The sequence below is a fragment of the Silene latifolia genome, chromosome 3 (genome assembly GCF_048544455.1).
Source record: "Silene latifolia isolate original U9 population chromosome 3, ASM4854445v1, whole genome shotgun sequence".
Classification (NCBI taxonomy): Eukaryota; Viridiplantae; Streptophyta; class Magnoliopsida; order Caryophyllales; family Caryophyllaceae; genus Silene; species Silene latifolia.
Window position 1 is genome coordinate 122,589,513 of NC_133528.1, and position 11,999 is coordinate 122,601,511.

Consider the following 11,999-nt stretch of genomic DNA (forward strand, 5'->3'; position numbering starts at 1 on the left):
ATAGTTGTATACAGTACCCGGACTCACGCGGGATTCTTATACTTTCCCAACTTCTTTCTTCTCTTATTTCTTCATACTCTAAACCCTAATTCCCTTTAATCTCTCTTTTTCTCTCACAACCTTGGTGGATTTGTGCTAGATTTGCTTGTTTATTCTTGTTTAATTCGTCTTTTTCACTTGCTAATCATTCAAGGTAAGAATGCTAATCTCTTTCTTTATTTTTAATCGATTAGAACCATATAAAAGTGTTAGATTTTTTGAAAAACTCGATTTATGCTCATGAATTCGTGTTTATAATTGTTGTAATTTGGCATAATTGCTTTAATTTGTTGATTATTGATGCTAGAAGTAGAAAAGTCAAACCTATATGAGAACATATGTGGACCGAAATTCCTAGGGTTTGAGATTCAAATTGAATTTTTGTTTGTCTTTTGAGCATGAAAAAGGGGAAATTGAGTAATGTATGTTGTGGGTATCATATTTGGTGTTGATTTTGACTAGTTTTACCTAAAATTTTGTCTTAAAAGTGCCCCAAACTGAAAGCCGCCCCAAATTTTTATGATGTTTACCTTTTGTGAAAATATTTTGAAGGGAGTAATACCACAATTTGTTAATTGATGTTGTGATTTTCATATTTTGAAAGCTATAAAATCGTCTTTTATGAGTTGAGGGAGTAGCATGTTTTGGTAATTGTTGGTTGTTTTGGTGAAAACTAGTTTATATTGTTGTTTCTTCCTTCTTGAGCATGTCTTAAAAGGTTGTTTTCTCCAAGTAAGTGTTTGTTTATGTGCCTAAAGATATGTGTTCAAACAGATGCCAAGACCTGCTGTTGGTACCCGTTAGAGTAAGAGGGGGAGGGCTTCCGAACCCGAGGTTGGGGAAGGAAGCCAAGGACCCACAGTACCAATCATGCCTGAGTACCCCACCGCCATCTTTGCCGACTTTAAGCAGAGGGATGCCTTTGTCGAGTTACAAAAACGTCGTATGAAACCAACCCGTTGTATCGACACCACCATCTTAGAGGACCTTAAGGTAGATGTAATACCCGTCCTTTTAGGGACTCGTTGACTGACCTTTGACACCTTTCTTGACCTTCGGAAACCTTACGAGTGATGACTTGTGACGGTGTGAATCCTTGTGTGCTTGTTACTCGATATAGCCGAGGCTACTCGATTAAGTAGCTTGGGAGTTCGATCGAGTAGAGGTCACTCGATCGAGTAAGTTGGTTATTCGATCGAGTAATGAGTTTGCAGCGGGGAATTATAATTCGTAAATCGTGAAACCCCAAATCATTTCCCTACCTTCTTCCAAAACCTAAATGCCGTCATTTCACTTCTCCTCCACCATAGTCCCTTTCCTTGAGACCTTTGAGGATGCTTACACCATGGGAATGGGATGCCTGAGTCGGGTAGCGGTCTTTACGCCAGATTGCATTGTATAGGTATGTTGTCATCATCATCATCGTCTCCTTTGATTTCAGTTATGACTATGGTAGTAGTAATAGATAGTTGTGATGATTGTATAGGTGGTTGTCATAGTTGATTGGTATCTTCTGATCGGACGGGGAATCGCTGCGGTTTGCTAAAGGTAGGTTCACCTACTCTGCACTGTTGATTATCTAGAGTGTCTATTGTTGTTGTGTAGTGGGATCGTGGTCGTTGATAATGTTTGATTGTGGAATGTTGATTATTGATGTATTGGAAATAGGAGTTGGTAATTGTTGATTGTACAGTTGGTTGTGATTGCTTGTTTGTGGTTCTCGAGGTACGTCCTCGGCTAAGTGGAGTCACTTGCGGGAGTGGCTTCACCCCCTTGATTTGCCTTCTGTGGAACCCGCCTAAGAAGGGATGTGCACATTAAGGAACATGGGTTTATCGGTCGGATAGATGAGCGGGGCTTAGGTGGGAAAGGCTGCTGTCCCCCACTGGCAGGACTGGACCTTCGGGAAGTCAGAGATGTGTGGTTGGTTGGAGGAGGCAGTGTGTGTGTGTATGTAATGTTGTACTTGTGCAGTGTCTGCTTTTGTATTTGTCACCTCAGTTGTTGACCTTGTGTGGCTGTTGTGTTGTCTCTTTGTTTGTGTCTGCCTTGATCCACTATGATGAACAGTCAGTCTTAGCAGGTTGGTGTTTGGATCATAGCTTGGTGCTTGGAGGCATGAGTCTACCACGAGTCATGGCAGAGATAGCTTCACATAGTTGTAGTGGTCTTGAGTTGTACCTTTTATAAAGTTTGTTGGTTTAAATCACTTGTAATATAATATAATCGATCTTTTATCGACATTTAATTATTGCTGTCCTCGGGCAATCGAGATAGGAATGCCCTTATCTGCTAGGGAAGGTCTTGTTAAGGATCTTTGGTAGATGGGGGTGTTATAAAGTGGTATCAGAGCGACAATTTTAGAACCTGTAACAAATGAGCTCAATGAACGTAGCGAGTCTAATAAAATGAACCTGGTGTATGTATGTTGGGAGCCCCAGCCGATGCTTGATTTTGGGTAAGTAGGCGCCCTCATTTCAAAATCACGGCCCCATTATGCTTAAGCCAGTCACCTGGTATGGGATATCGAGTCAGGAATTATGTGCTTATAGTGTATAATAGATAAGTTAGCAATAACTGTGATGGAGTCTCTGGTAATGTCTAGTATGTATAATTGCGATGAGAAACTGTGTAAGTTTGTGGTTGTGTGGAAATGTGAATGGATGTGGTAGAGATAGTGAAAGCACTGATAGATGCATGATAGTATTGACAAATGTAATGATAATGAGGAGTTGTAAGTCTTTGTATGCGTACGAGTACATAAAGGAATGGTAAGTCATGTGTTGGATGATAGAGTTTGTCAAGCAGTAATTAGAATTGCAATGGGTGAATTTGTTGAGTACTTTCATGGAATTGCATATTTAGGTCAAACGATTGAGTTGATAACTTGTTGTGACAGGATCAAATTTCTTAGCAAACTCGGATGATATATGATGGTTTATTGTTAGATAAATGCTTAGCGTAGTGTATGTATAAGTTGAATTGTTGAATTTGCAAATGCATAGTTAGAAGTTAAGTAATGTGATTGTAGGTACGAATAAGTTAATGGTATGGTAAATCGTTTTGCGTAGTGTTTGTTGCAGAATGACGTAATATGTGTCTCACTCGGATGAAATCGTTGAGTTACGTTTGAGTAGTAATAATGGTGTTGTGAATGAATGACATAATTTGTGCCGATTTCCAAATATGCTTTGGAATCGACACGAGTTGTTGTTTTGCAGGAATCGCTAACTATAGTTGTAACCGTGTACCAAACCTTTCTTGACCGAGTACAAGTGCCTACTCGAGCGAGTATACCTTATTCGATCCAGTTAGGGAGCTATAAGGTCGAAAAAGTTGGATCTGCCAGCGAAAACTCGATCGAGTAGCCCCAACTCGATCGAGTAGAGGCCACTCGATCGAGTAACCTACTTACTCGATCGAGTAAGTGAACAGTACACGAGTTTCTACGGGTTTCTTATACCCTTTTCCTATCTTTCTTCTTTTTAATTCTACTTCACATCTAAACCCTAATTCCTCTATATCTCTCAAATTGTTCTAAAAAAACTTGTGATTTGGTGCTTGATTTCTTGGTTTTCTTCTTGTTTAATTCATCCTTTTCACTTTCTAATCATTCAAGGTAAGAATGTTCACTCTTTTCTATGTTTTTAATTGATTAGAAACATGTAACTTATTGGATTTTTCTGAAAAATTCGATTTATATGCATGAAAACTTGCTTGTAGTTGTTGTAATATGATTTTATTGCTTAAATTTGTTGAGTATTAATGCTAGAAATGAAAGAATCGAATCAATATGGGCGTGTGAATGGACCGAAATTTACAAGGTTTGGGGATTCAAATTGATTTTTGTTTGTCTTTTGCATATGAAAAGGGGAAAATTATGTAATGTATGTACTGGGTATCATGTTTAGTGTTGATTTTGATGAATTTTGCCCCAAAATTTGTCTTAAAACTCCGTCTTAAAAGTGCCCCAAACTGGAAATCCCCCCAATTCTTTTGATGATTACTCAATCTGGGAACCTATTTTGAAAGTCTTATACCATAAATTCGTTAATTGATGTGTTACTTGATGTTATGCTCTCCTTAATGTTTGTAGCTGTAAGACCGTCTGATGAGAAATTCAGAGTTGTATACTTGAAATTTTTGGATTGTTTGGTGGAAGTGTGTATGTAGTTTTTCTTTTCCTATGATTATACATGAAAGTTTATGTACATTCAAGTAAGTGTTTGTTTGTGTATCTAAAATGTGTGTTGAAAACAGATGCTGAGACCTACAGTTCGTACACGTCAAAGTAAGAGGGGGAGGACTTCTGAGCCTGAGGTTGGTGAGAGGAGTCGGGGACCTACGGTCCCACCTGTGCCGGAGTACCCTACCATCGTCTTTGCTGATTTCAAGCAAAGAGATGCGTTTATCGAGTTATATAAACGTCATCTGAAACCTACCCGTTGTATTGACACCAGACTCTTAACAGAACTAGGGGTGGAGACGGATGTGAGGCACATATTTGAGACCTTGGGTATGACCGGGTTGTATTGTCTTAGGGAACACTCCTATGATTTTCTTGTCTTGGAGTTTATGAGTTCTTTTCTTTATGATGCGGTGGAAAAGACCGTCCAATTCCGTCTCATGAACACTAGCTTTGTCTTGACCATGGATATGTTTGCCATCCACCTTGGCCTTACCCGACCGGAGAAGGGAGCCCTTAGGGACATCCCAACTGAGTGTGGAGCCAGTAGTTTCATGCCTTGCTTTACTGGAAAAAAAGCCCCCACCTCTAGCAACATGTTGATCAATGATGTGCTACACATCACTTTGAAGATCTTTCTTCGTGTCTTAACTTGTTTACTCTATGACCAGAAGGATGTGAGTAAGCTTAACTCACATGAGGTGATGTTGCTTGTTGCTTACCTTAACCCCACCCAAGCCCAGAGAGTCTCTTTTAGTGCCCGAGCCATAATGTGTGCTAGCTTAGCTTTGATGGCCTCGTCTGACACCCGTTCCTTGAGTTGTGGTGCCATCGCCACCCGGTTGGTGGAGAGACTGACCACCTTTGAGGCTTTCTCGGCCTATACACCTTTGACCCCGACGGTGCCTACCTTGGACAGTGCGTAATTTATCGACCAAAAATGGTTGAGGACTTTGGAGGGTGGTGACCTAGCTGGAAAGTTTGGGGTATGAGTTGGATGAAGGTACCTGACCCCGAGCACCTTCCCATGACTGAGCCTTTACCGGCGGCAGTAGTGGCAGCGAATTCGGACGATGAGGAGGAGGCCTCCGCTAGACAGTTTTACCTCATTGATGCTGACATTTTAGAGGTGATGCCTAAGCCGACGAAGAGGGATCAAGCTAGACCCGAGGATAGGCAGCCTAGAGTGGAGAGGACCGTGACGGGTGAGGGAGACGATGGCTAAGTCCCAGCCAGAGCAGCATGTGCCTCCACAGCCTCAGTTTTCTAGCTATCATCCTTCCTTCTTCAGCCCCGAGATGAGAGTGAGTGAGCTCACGGAGAGAGTGTCTGCTACCTTGAAACTCCGGAACCTCCATGAGATGGCTTATGTTCAGGGCATCGGGACCGAGGCGGCTCAGCCGGTGTGGAGTGGTGTTGGAGATAATAGCGAGGTTTTCCATTCTTTTGGCGTGGAGCGGTCTAATTGGGGAGAGCCTACGAGTTACCCACACGGTTTCTTGGCACCATGGCGAATGGGAGAAGATGCTAGCACGAGTGATTTCGTAGGTGTGGGTACAGCTGGAGCGGGCACGTCCGGAGGCAGTGGTGGAGATGAGATAATGGATGAGGAGACCTTGGAGTGATGATGATCCCTTTAGTTTATTTTGTTTGCATGGATTTGTAGTCGTTAGCACTTGATTTGGTTGATACATTTGGTTACATTGGTTTGTATTTTGGCCATAAGGCCGTACTTTAGATGTTTTTCGGACCTTTTGTGCAGGACGTTAGTGTCGGGAATACATTTCCGACTCATGAATATGTTTCCTTGGCCTCACGAGGTGACGAATAGGACGGTATTGACCTGTGGCTACTCGATCGAGTGCCCCTCACTCGATCGAGTAACTGCAGGGGTGACTTTAGCATGCATTCTGATCTTGACGTACTCGATCGAGTGCCTGGTACACTCGATGGAGTAATGTCAACTCGATCGAGTGCCTCACGAGCTCGATCGAGTGCCTCTTCTTGATGTTAATTTCGTTTTAGAATTCATGTATATCATCAGTTCGGTGGTTCTTGTGATAGTGTTTGTTGTTGTGGGTGTGATATATCTTTGTTCCGTCTAAGAGGTGGTTATACTAAATCAAATTGTCTCAGGTAACGTAGTGTATAATAATTATAATCCTTGTTGCATAATTTATATGGTCGCATAAGAAAGTAATTGACGACATGGCCAATGGTTGATGATAGGATGTCTTGTTGTGTTGTTCACTTTACCGATAGTTTCATATATATATATATATATATATATATATATATATATATATATATATATATATATATATATATATATATGAGTCGTAATTATGTATTGTCAAGGAAGTATCGTGATTGACATAAGTCAAATGTGTAATATGGTTCTTTCGTAATGTCAATGAGGAATAATAATTGATCGACTTGAGCAATAATTAAGGTCACTCTGATGGTGAACTTCGGAGACAAAGTTCCTTTTAAGAGGGGAAGAGTAATGTCGCATGGGAAAATGACGTAATTATAGCACCTTTATAGTATTTTTATGACATTTTGTAGTATTTTAAAATGGTTGTGTGGGTAATTTCCTAGTAGTTGTTGTGCAATTGAGTAGTAGTTTGTAACTGTTAAATAGAATAGCGTATTGTTGTATCTTGTTTTTAAGTAATTGTTCACTATTTTGTCATGAAGTTGGATGTTAGTAGTAAATAGTAGAATTGTTGTTAGTGGAATTGTGTTGTACGATTGAGTAGTAGGGTGGAGTTAAAAGAATTAATATGAATGGGTGGAATGAATTATATGTTGTTGTGTATCAGTAATAGAATTGTTGCTTCTGGATGTCTTGTAACTGATAGTTGTCGACAAGTAATTGATGAGGAAATAGTCTGATAGTTGTATTGGTTTACATTTGAGTAATAACATGAGATGATTGCAAACAATGGTCGAGTTGGTTGTCCTTGTGTACAAGATGTTTTTTGGTGATTCATTAGGAAGTTCGTGATTCGATAGGAAGTCGTGTGTTGTGAAATATGTGCTAAGGTAGATGATGATGATGAGTGATGAACAGTCACAGCGGGTTGGTATTTCTAAACGGTTGTGTTGACCTGTGTCGGACGAACAGTGGTGATTACCTTAACTTCTTTGACTTGGTGTCGTAGGAGAGGATGAGTCGAACTTCGGGGACGAAGTTCTTTTAAAGGGGGAAGATTGTAATACCCGTCCTTTTAGGGACCCGTTGACTGAACTTAGACACCTTTCTTGACCTTCAGAAACCATACGAGCGATGACTTGTGACAGTGTGAATCCTTGTGTGCTTGTTACTAGATCTAGCTGAGGCTACTCGATCGAGTAGCTTGGGAGCTCGATCGAGTAGAGGTCACTCGATCGAGTAAGTTGGTGACTCGATCGAGTAACGCGTTTGCAGCGGGGTATTATAATTCGTAAATCGTGAAACCCCAAATCATTTCCCTACCTACTTCCTAAACGTAAATGCCGTCATTTCACTTCTCCTCAACAATAGTCCCTTTCCCTGAGACCTTTGAGGATGCTTACACCATAGGGAATGGAATGCTTGAGTCGGGTAGCGGTCTTTACGCCGAATTACTTTGTATAGGTATGTTGTCATCATCATCATCATCATCGTCTCCTTTGACTTCAGTTATGACTATGGTAGTAGTAATAGATAATTGTGATGGTTGTATAGGGGGTTGTCACGGTTGATTGGTATCTTGTGATCGGACGGGGAATCTCTGCGGTTTGCTAAAGGTAGGTTCGCCTACTCAATAATGTCGATTGTCTAGAGTGTCAATTGTTGTTGTGTAGTGGGATTGTGGTCGTTGATAATGTTTGATTGTGGCTTGTTGGTTATTGATGTATTGGAAATAGGAGTTGGTAATTGTTGATTGTACAGTTGGTTGTGATTGCTTGTTTATGGTTCTCGAGGTGCGTCCTCGGCTGAGTGGAGTCACTTGCGGGAGTGGCTTCACGCCCTTGACTTGCCTTCTGTGGAACCCGCGTCAGAAGGGATGTGCACATTAAAGAACATGGGTTTATCGTTCGGATAGATGAGCGGGGCTTAGGTGGGAAAGGCTACGGTCCCCCACTGGCAGGACTGGACCTTCGGGAAGTCAGAGATGTGTGGTTGGTTGGAGGAGGCGGTGTGTGTGTGTATGTAATGTTGTACTTGTGTAGTGTCTGCTTTTGTATTTCTCACCTCAGTTGCCGACCTTGTGTGGTTGTTCTGTTGTCTCTTTGTTTGTGTCTGCGTGATCCATTAGGGTGAGCAGTCAGTCTTAGCAGGTTGGTGTTTGGATCATAGCTGGGTGCTTGGAGGGATGAGTCTACCACGAGTCATGGCAGAGATAGCTTCACATAGTTGTAGTGGTCTTGAGTTGTATCTTTTATAACGTTTGTTGGTTTATATCACTATAATATAATATAATCGATCTTTTATCGACATTTAATTATTGCTGTCCTCGGGCAATCGAGATGGGAATGCCCTTATCTGCTAAGGAAGGTCTTGTTAAGGCTCTTTGGTAGATGGGGATGTTATAAAGTGGTATCAGAGAGACGATTTTGGAACCTGTAACAAATGAGCTCAATGAACGTAGCGAGTCTAATAAAATGAACCTGGTGTATGTATGTTGGCAGCCCCAGCCGATGCTTGATTTTAGGTGAGTAGGCGCCCTCATTTCAAAATCACGGCCCCATTATGCTTAATCTACTCACCGGGTACGGGATATCGAGTCAAGAATTATGTGCTTAGAGTGTATGATAGATAAGTTAGAAATAACTGTGATGGAGTCTCTGGTAATGTCTAGTATGTGTAATTGCGATGAGGAACTGTGTAAGTTTGTGGTTGAGTGGAAATGTGAATGGATGTGGTAGAGATGGTGAAAGCACCGATAGATGCATGATAGTATTGACAAATGTAATGATAATGAGGAGTTTTAAGTCTTTGTATGCGTATGAGTACATAAAGGAATGGTAAGTCATGTGTTGGATGATAGAGTTTATCAAGCAGTGATTAGAATTGCAATGGGTGAATTTGTTGAGTACTTTCATGGAATTGCATATTTAGGTCAAACGATTGAGTTGATAACTTGTTGTGACAGGTTCAAATTTCTTAGCAAACTCGGATGATATATGATGGTTTATTGTTAGATGAATGCTTAGCGTAGTGTATGTATAAGTTGAATTGTTGAATTTGCAAATGCATAGTTAGAAGTTAAGTAATGTGATTGTAGGCACGAATAAGTTAATGGTATGGTAAATCGTTTTGCGTAGTGTTTGTTGTAGAATGACGTAATATGTGTCTCACTCGGATGAAATCGTTGAGTTATGTTTGAGTAGTAATAATGGTGTTGTGAATGAATGACATAATCTGTGCCGATTTTCAAATATGCTTTGGAATCGACACGAGTTGTTGTTTTGCAGGAATCGCTAACTATAGTTGTAACCGTGTACCAAACATTTCTTGACCGAGTACAAGTGCCTACTCGAGCGAGTATACCTTATTCGATCCAGTTAGGGAGCTATAAGGTCGAAAAAGTTGGATCTGCCAGCGAAAACTCGATCGAGTAACCCCAACTCGATCGAGTAGAGGCCACTCGATCGAGTAAGTGAACAGTACACGAGTTTCTACGGGTTTCTTATACCCTTTTCCTATCTTTCTTCTTCTTAATTCTACTTCACATCTAAACCCTAATTCCTCTATTTCTCTCAAATTGTTCTCAAAAAACTTGTGATTTGGTTCTTGATTTCTTGGTGTTCTTCTTGTTTAATTCATCCTTTTCACTTGCTAATCATTCAAGGTAAGAATGTTCACTCTTTTCTATGTTTTTAATTGATTAGAAACATGTAACTTATTGGATTTTTTTGAAAAATTCGATTTATATGCATGAAAACTTGCTTGTAGTTGTTGTAATATGATTTTATTGCTTAAATTTGTTGAGTATTAATGCTAGAAATGGAAGAATCGAATCAATATGAGGGTGTGAATGGACCGAAATTTATATGGTTTGGGGATTTAAATTGATTTTTGTTTGTCTTTTGCATATGAAAGGGGGAAAATTAAGTAATGTATGTACTGGGTATCATGTTTAGTGTTGATTTTGATGAATTTTGCCCCAAAATTTGTCTTAAAACTCCGTCTTAAAAGTGCCCCAAACTGAAAATCGCCCCAATTCTTTTGATGATTACTCAATCTGGGAACCTATTTTGAAAGTCTTATACCATAAATTCGTTAATTGATGTGTTACTTGATGTTATGCTCTCCTTAATGTTTGTAGCTGTAAGACCGTCTGATGAGAAATTGAGAGTTGTATATTTGAAATTTTTGGATTGTTTGGTGGAAGTGTATATATAGTTGTTCTTTTTCTATGATTATACATGAAAGTTTATGTACATTCAAGTAAGTGTTTGTTTGTGTATCTAAAATGTGTGTTGAAAACAGATGCCGAGACCTACAGTTGGTACACGTCAAAGTAAGAGGGGGAGGGCTTCTGAGCCTGAGGTTGGTGAGAGGAGTGGGGGACCTACGGTCCCACCTGTGCCGGAGTACCCTACCATCGTCTTTGCTGATTTCAAGCAAAGAGATGCGTTTATCGAGTTACAGAAACGTCGTCTGAAACCTACCCGCTGTATTGACACCACACACTTGACAGAACTAGGGGTGGAGACGGATGTGAGGCACATATTTGAGACCTTGGGTATGACCGGGTTATATTGTCTTAGGGAACACTCCTATGATTTTCTTGCCTTGGAGTTTATGAGTTGTTTTCTTTATGATGCGGTGGAAAAGACCGTCCAATTCCGCCTCATGAACACTAGCTTTGTCTTAACCATGGATATGTTTGCCATCTACCTTGGCCTTACCCGACCGGAGAAGGGAGCCCATAGGGGCATCCCAACTGAGTGTGGAGCCAGTAGTTTCATGCCTTGCTTTAACGGAAAAAAAGCCCCCACCTCTAGCAACATTTTGATCAATGATGTGCAACACATCACTTTGAAGATCTTTCTTCGTGCCTTAACTTGTTTACTCTATCACCAGAAGGATGTGAGTACGCTTAACTCACATGAGGTGATGTTGCTTGTTGCTTACCTTAATCCCACCCGAGCCCAGACAGTCTCTTTCAATGCCCCATCCATAGTGTGTGCTAGCTTAGCTTTGATGGCCTCGTCTGACACCCGTTTCTTAAGTTGTGGTGCCATCGCCACCCGGTTGGTGGAGAGACTGACCACCTTTGAGGCTTCCTCGGCCTATACACCTTTGACCCCGACGGTGCCTACCTTGGACCATGCGTACTTTATCGACAAAAAATGGTTGAGGACTTTGGAGAGTGGTGACCTAGCTGGAGAGTTTGGGGGATGAGTTGGATGAAGGTACCTGACCCCGAGCACCTTCTCGTGACTGAGCCTTTACCGGCGGCAGTGGTGGCAGCGAATTAGGACGATGAGGAGGAGGTCTCCGCTAGACAATTTTAGCTCATTGATGCTGACATTTTGGAGGTGATGCCTAAGCCGACGAAGAGGGATCAGGCTAGACCCGAGGATAGGCAGCCTAGAGTGGAGAGGATCGTGACGGGTGAGGGAGACGATGGTTGAGTCCCAGCCAGAGTAGCATGTGCCTCCACAGCCTCAATTTTCCAGCTATCCTTCCTTCTTCAGCCCCGAGATGAGAGTGAGTGAGCTCACGGAGAGAGTGTCTTCTACCTTGAAACTCCGGAACCTCCATGAGATGGCTTATGTTCAGGGCATCGGGACC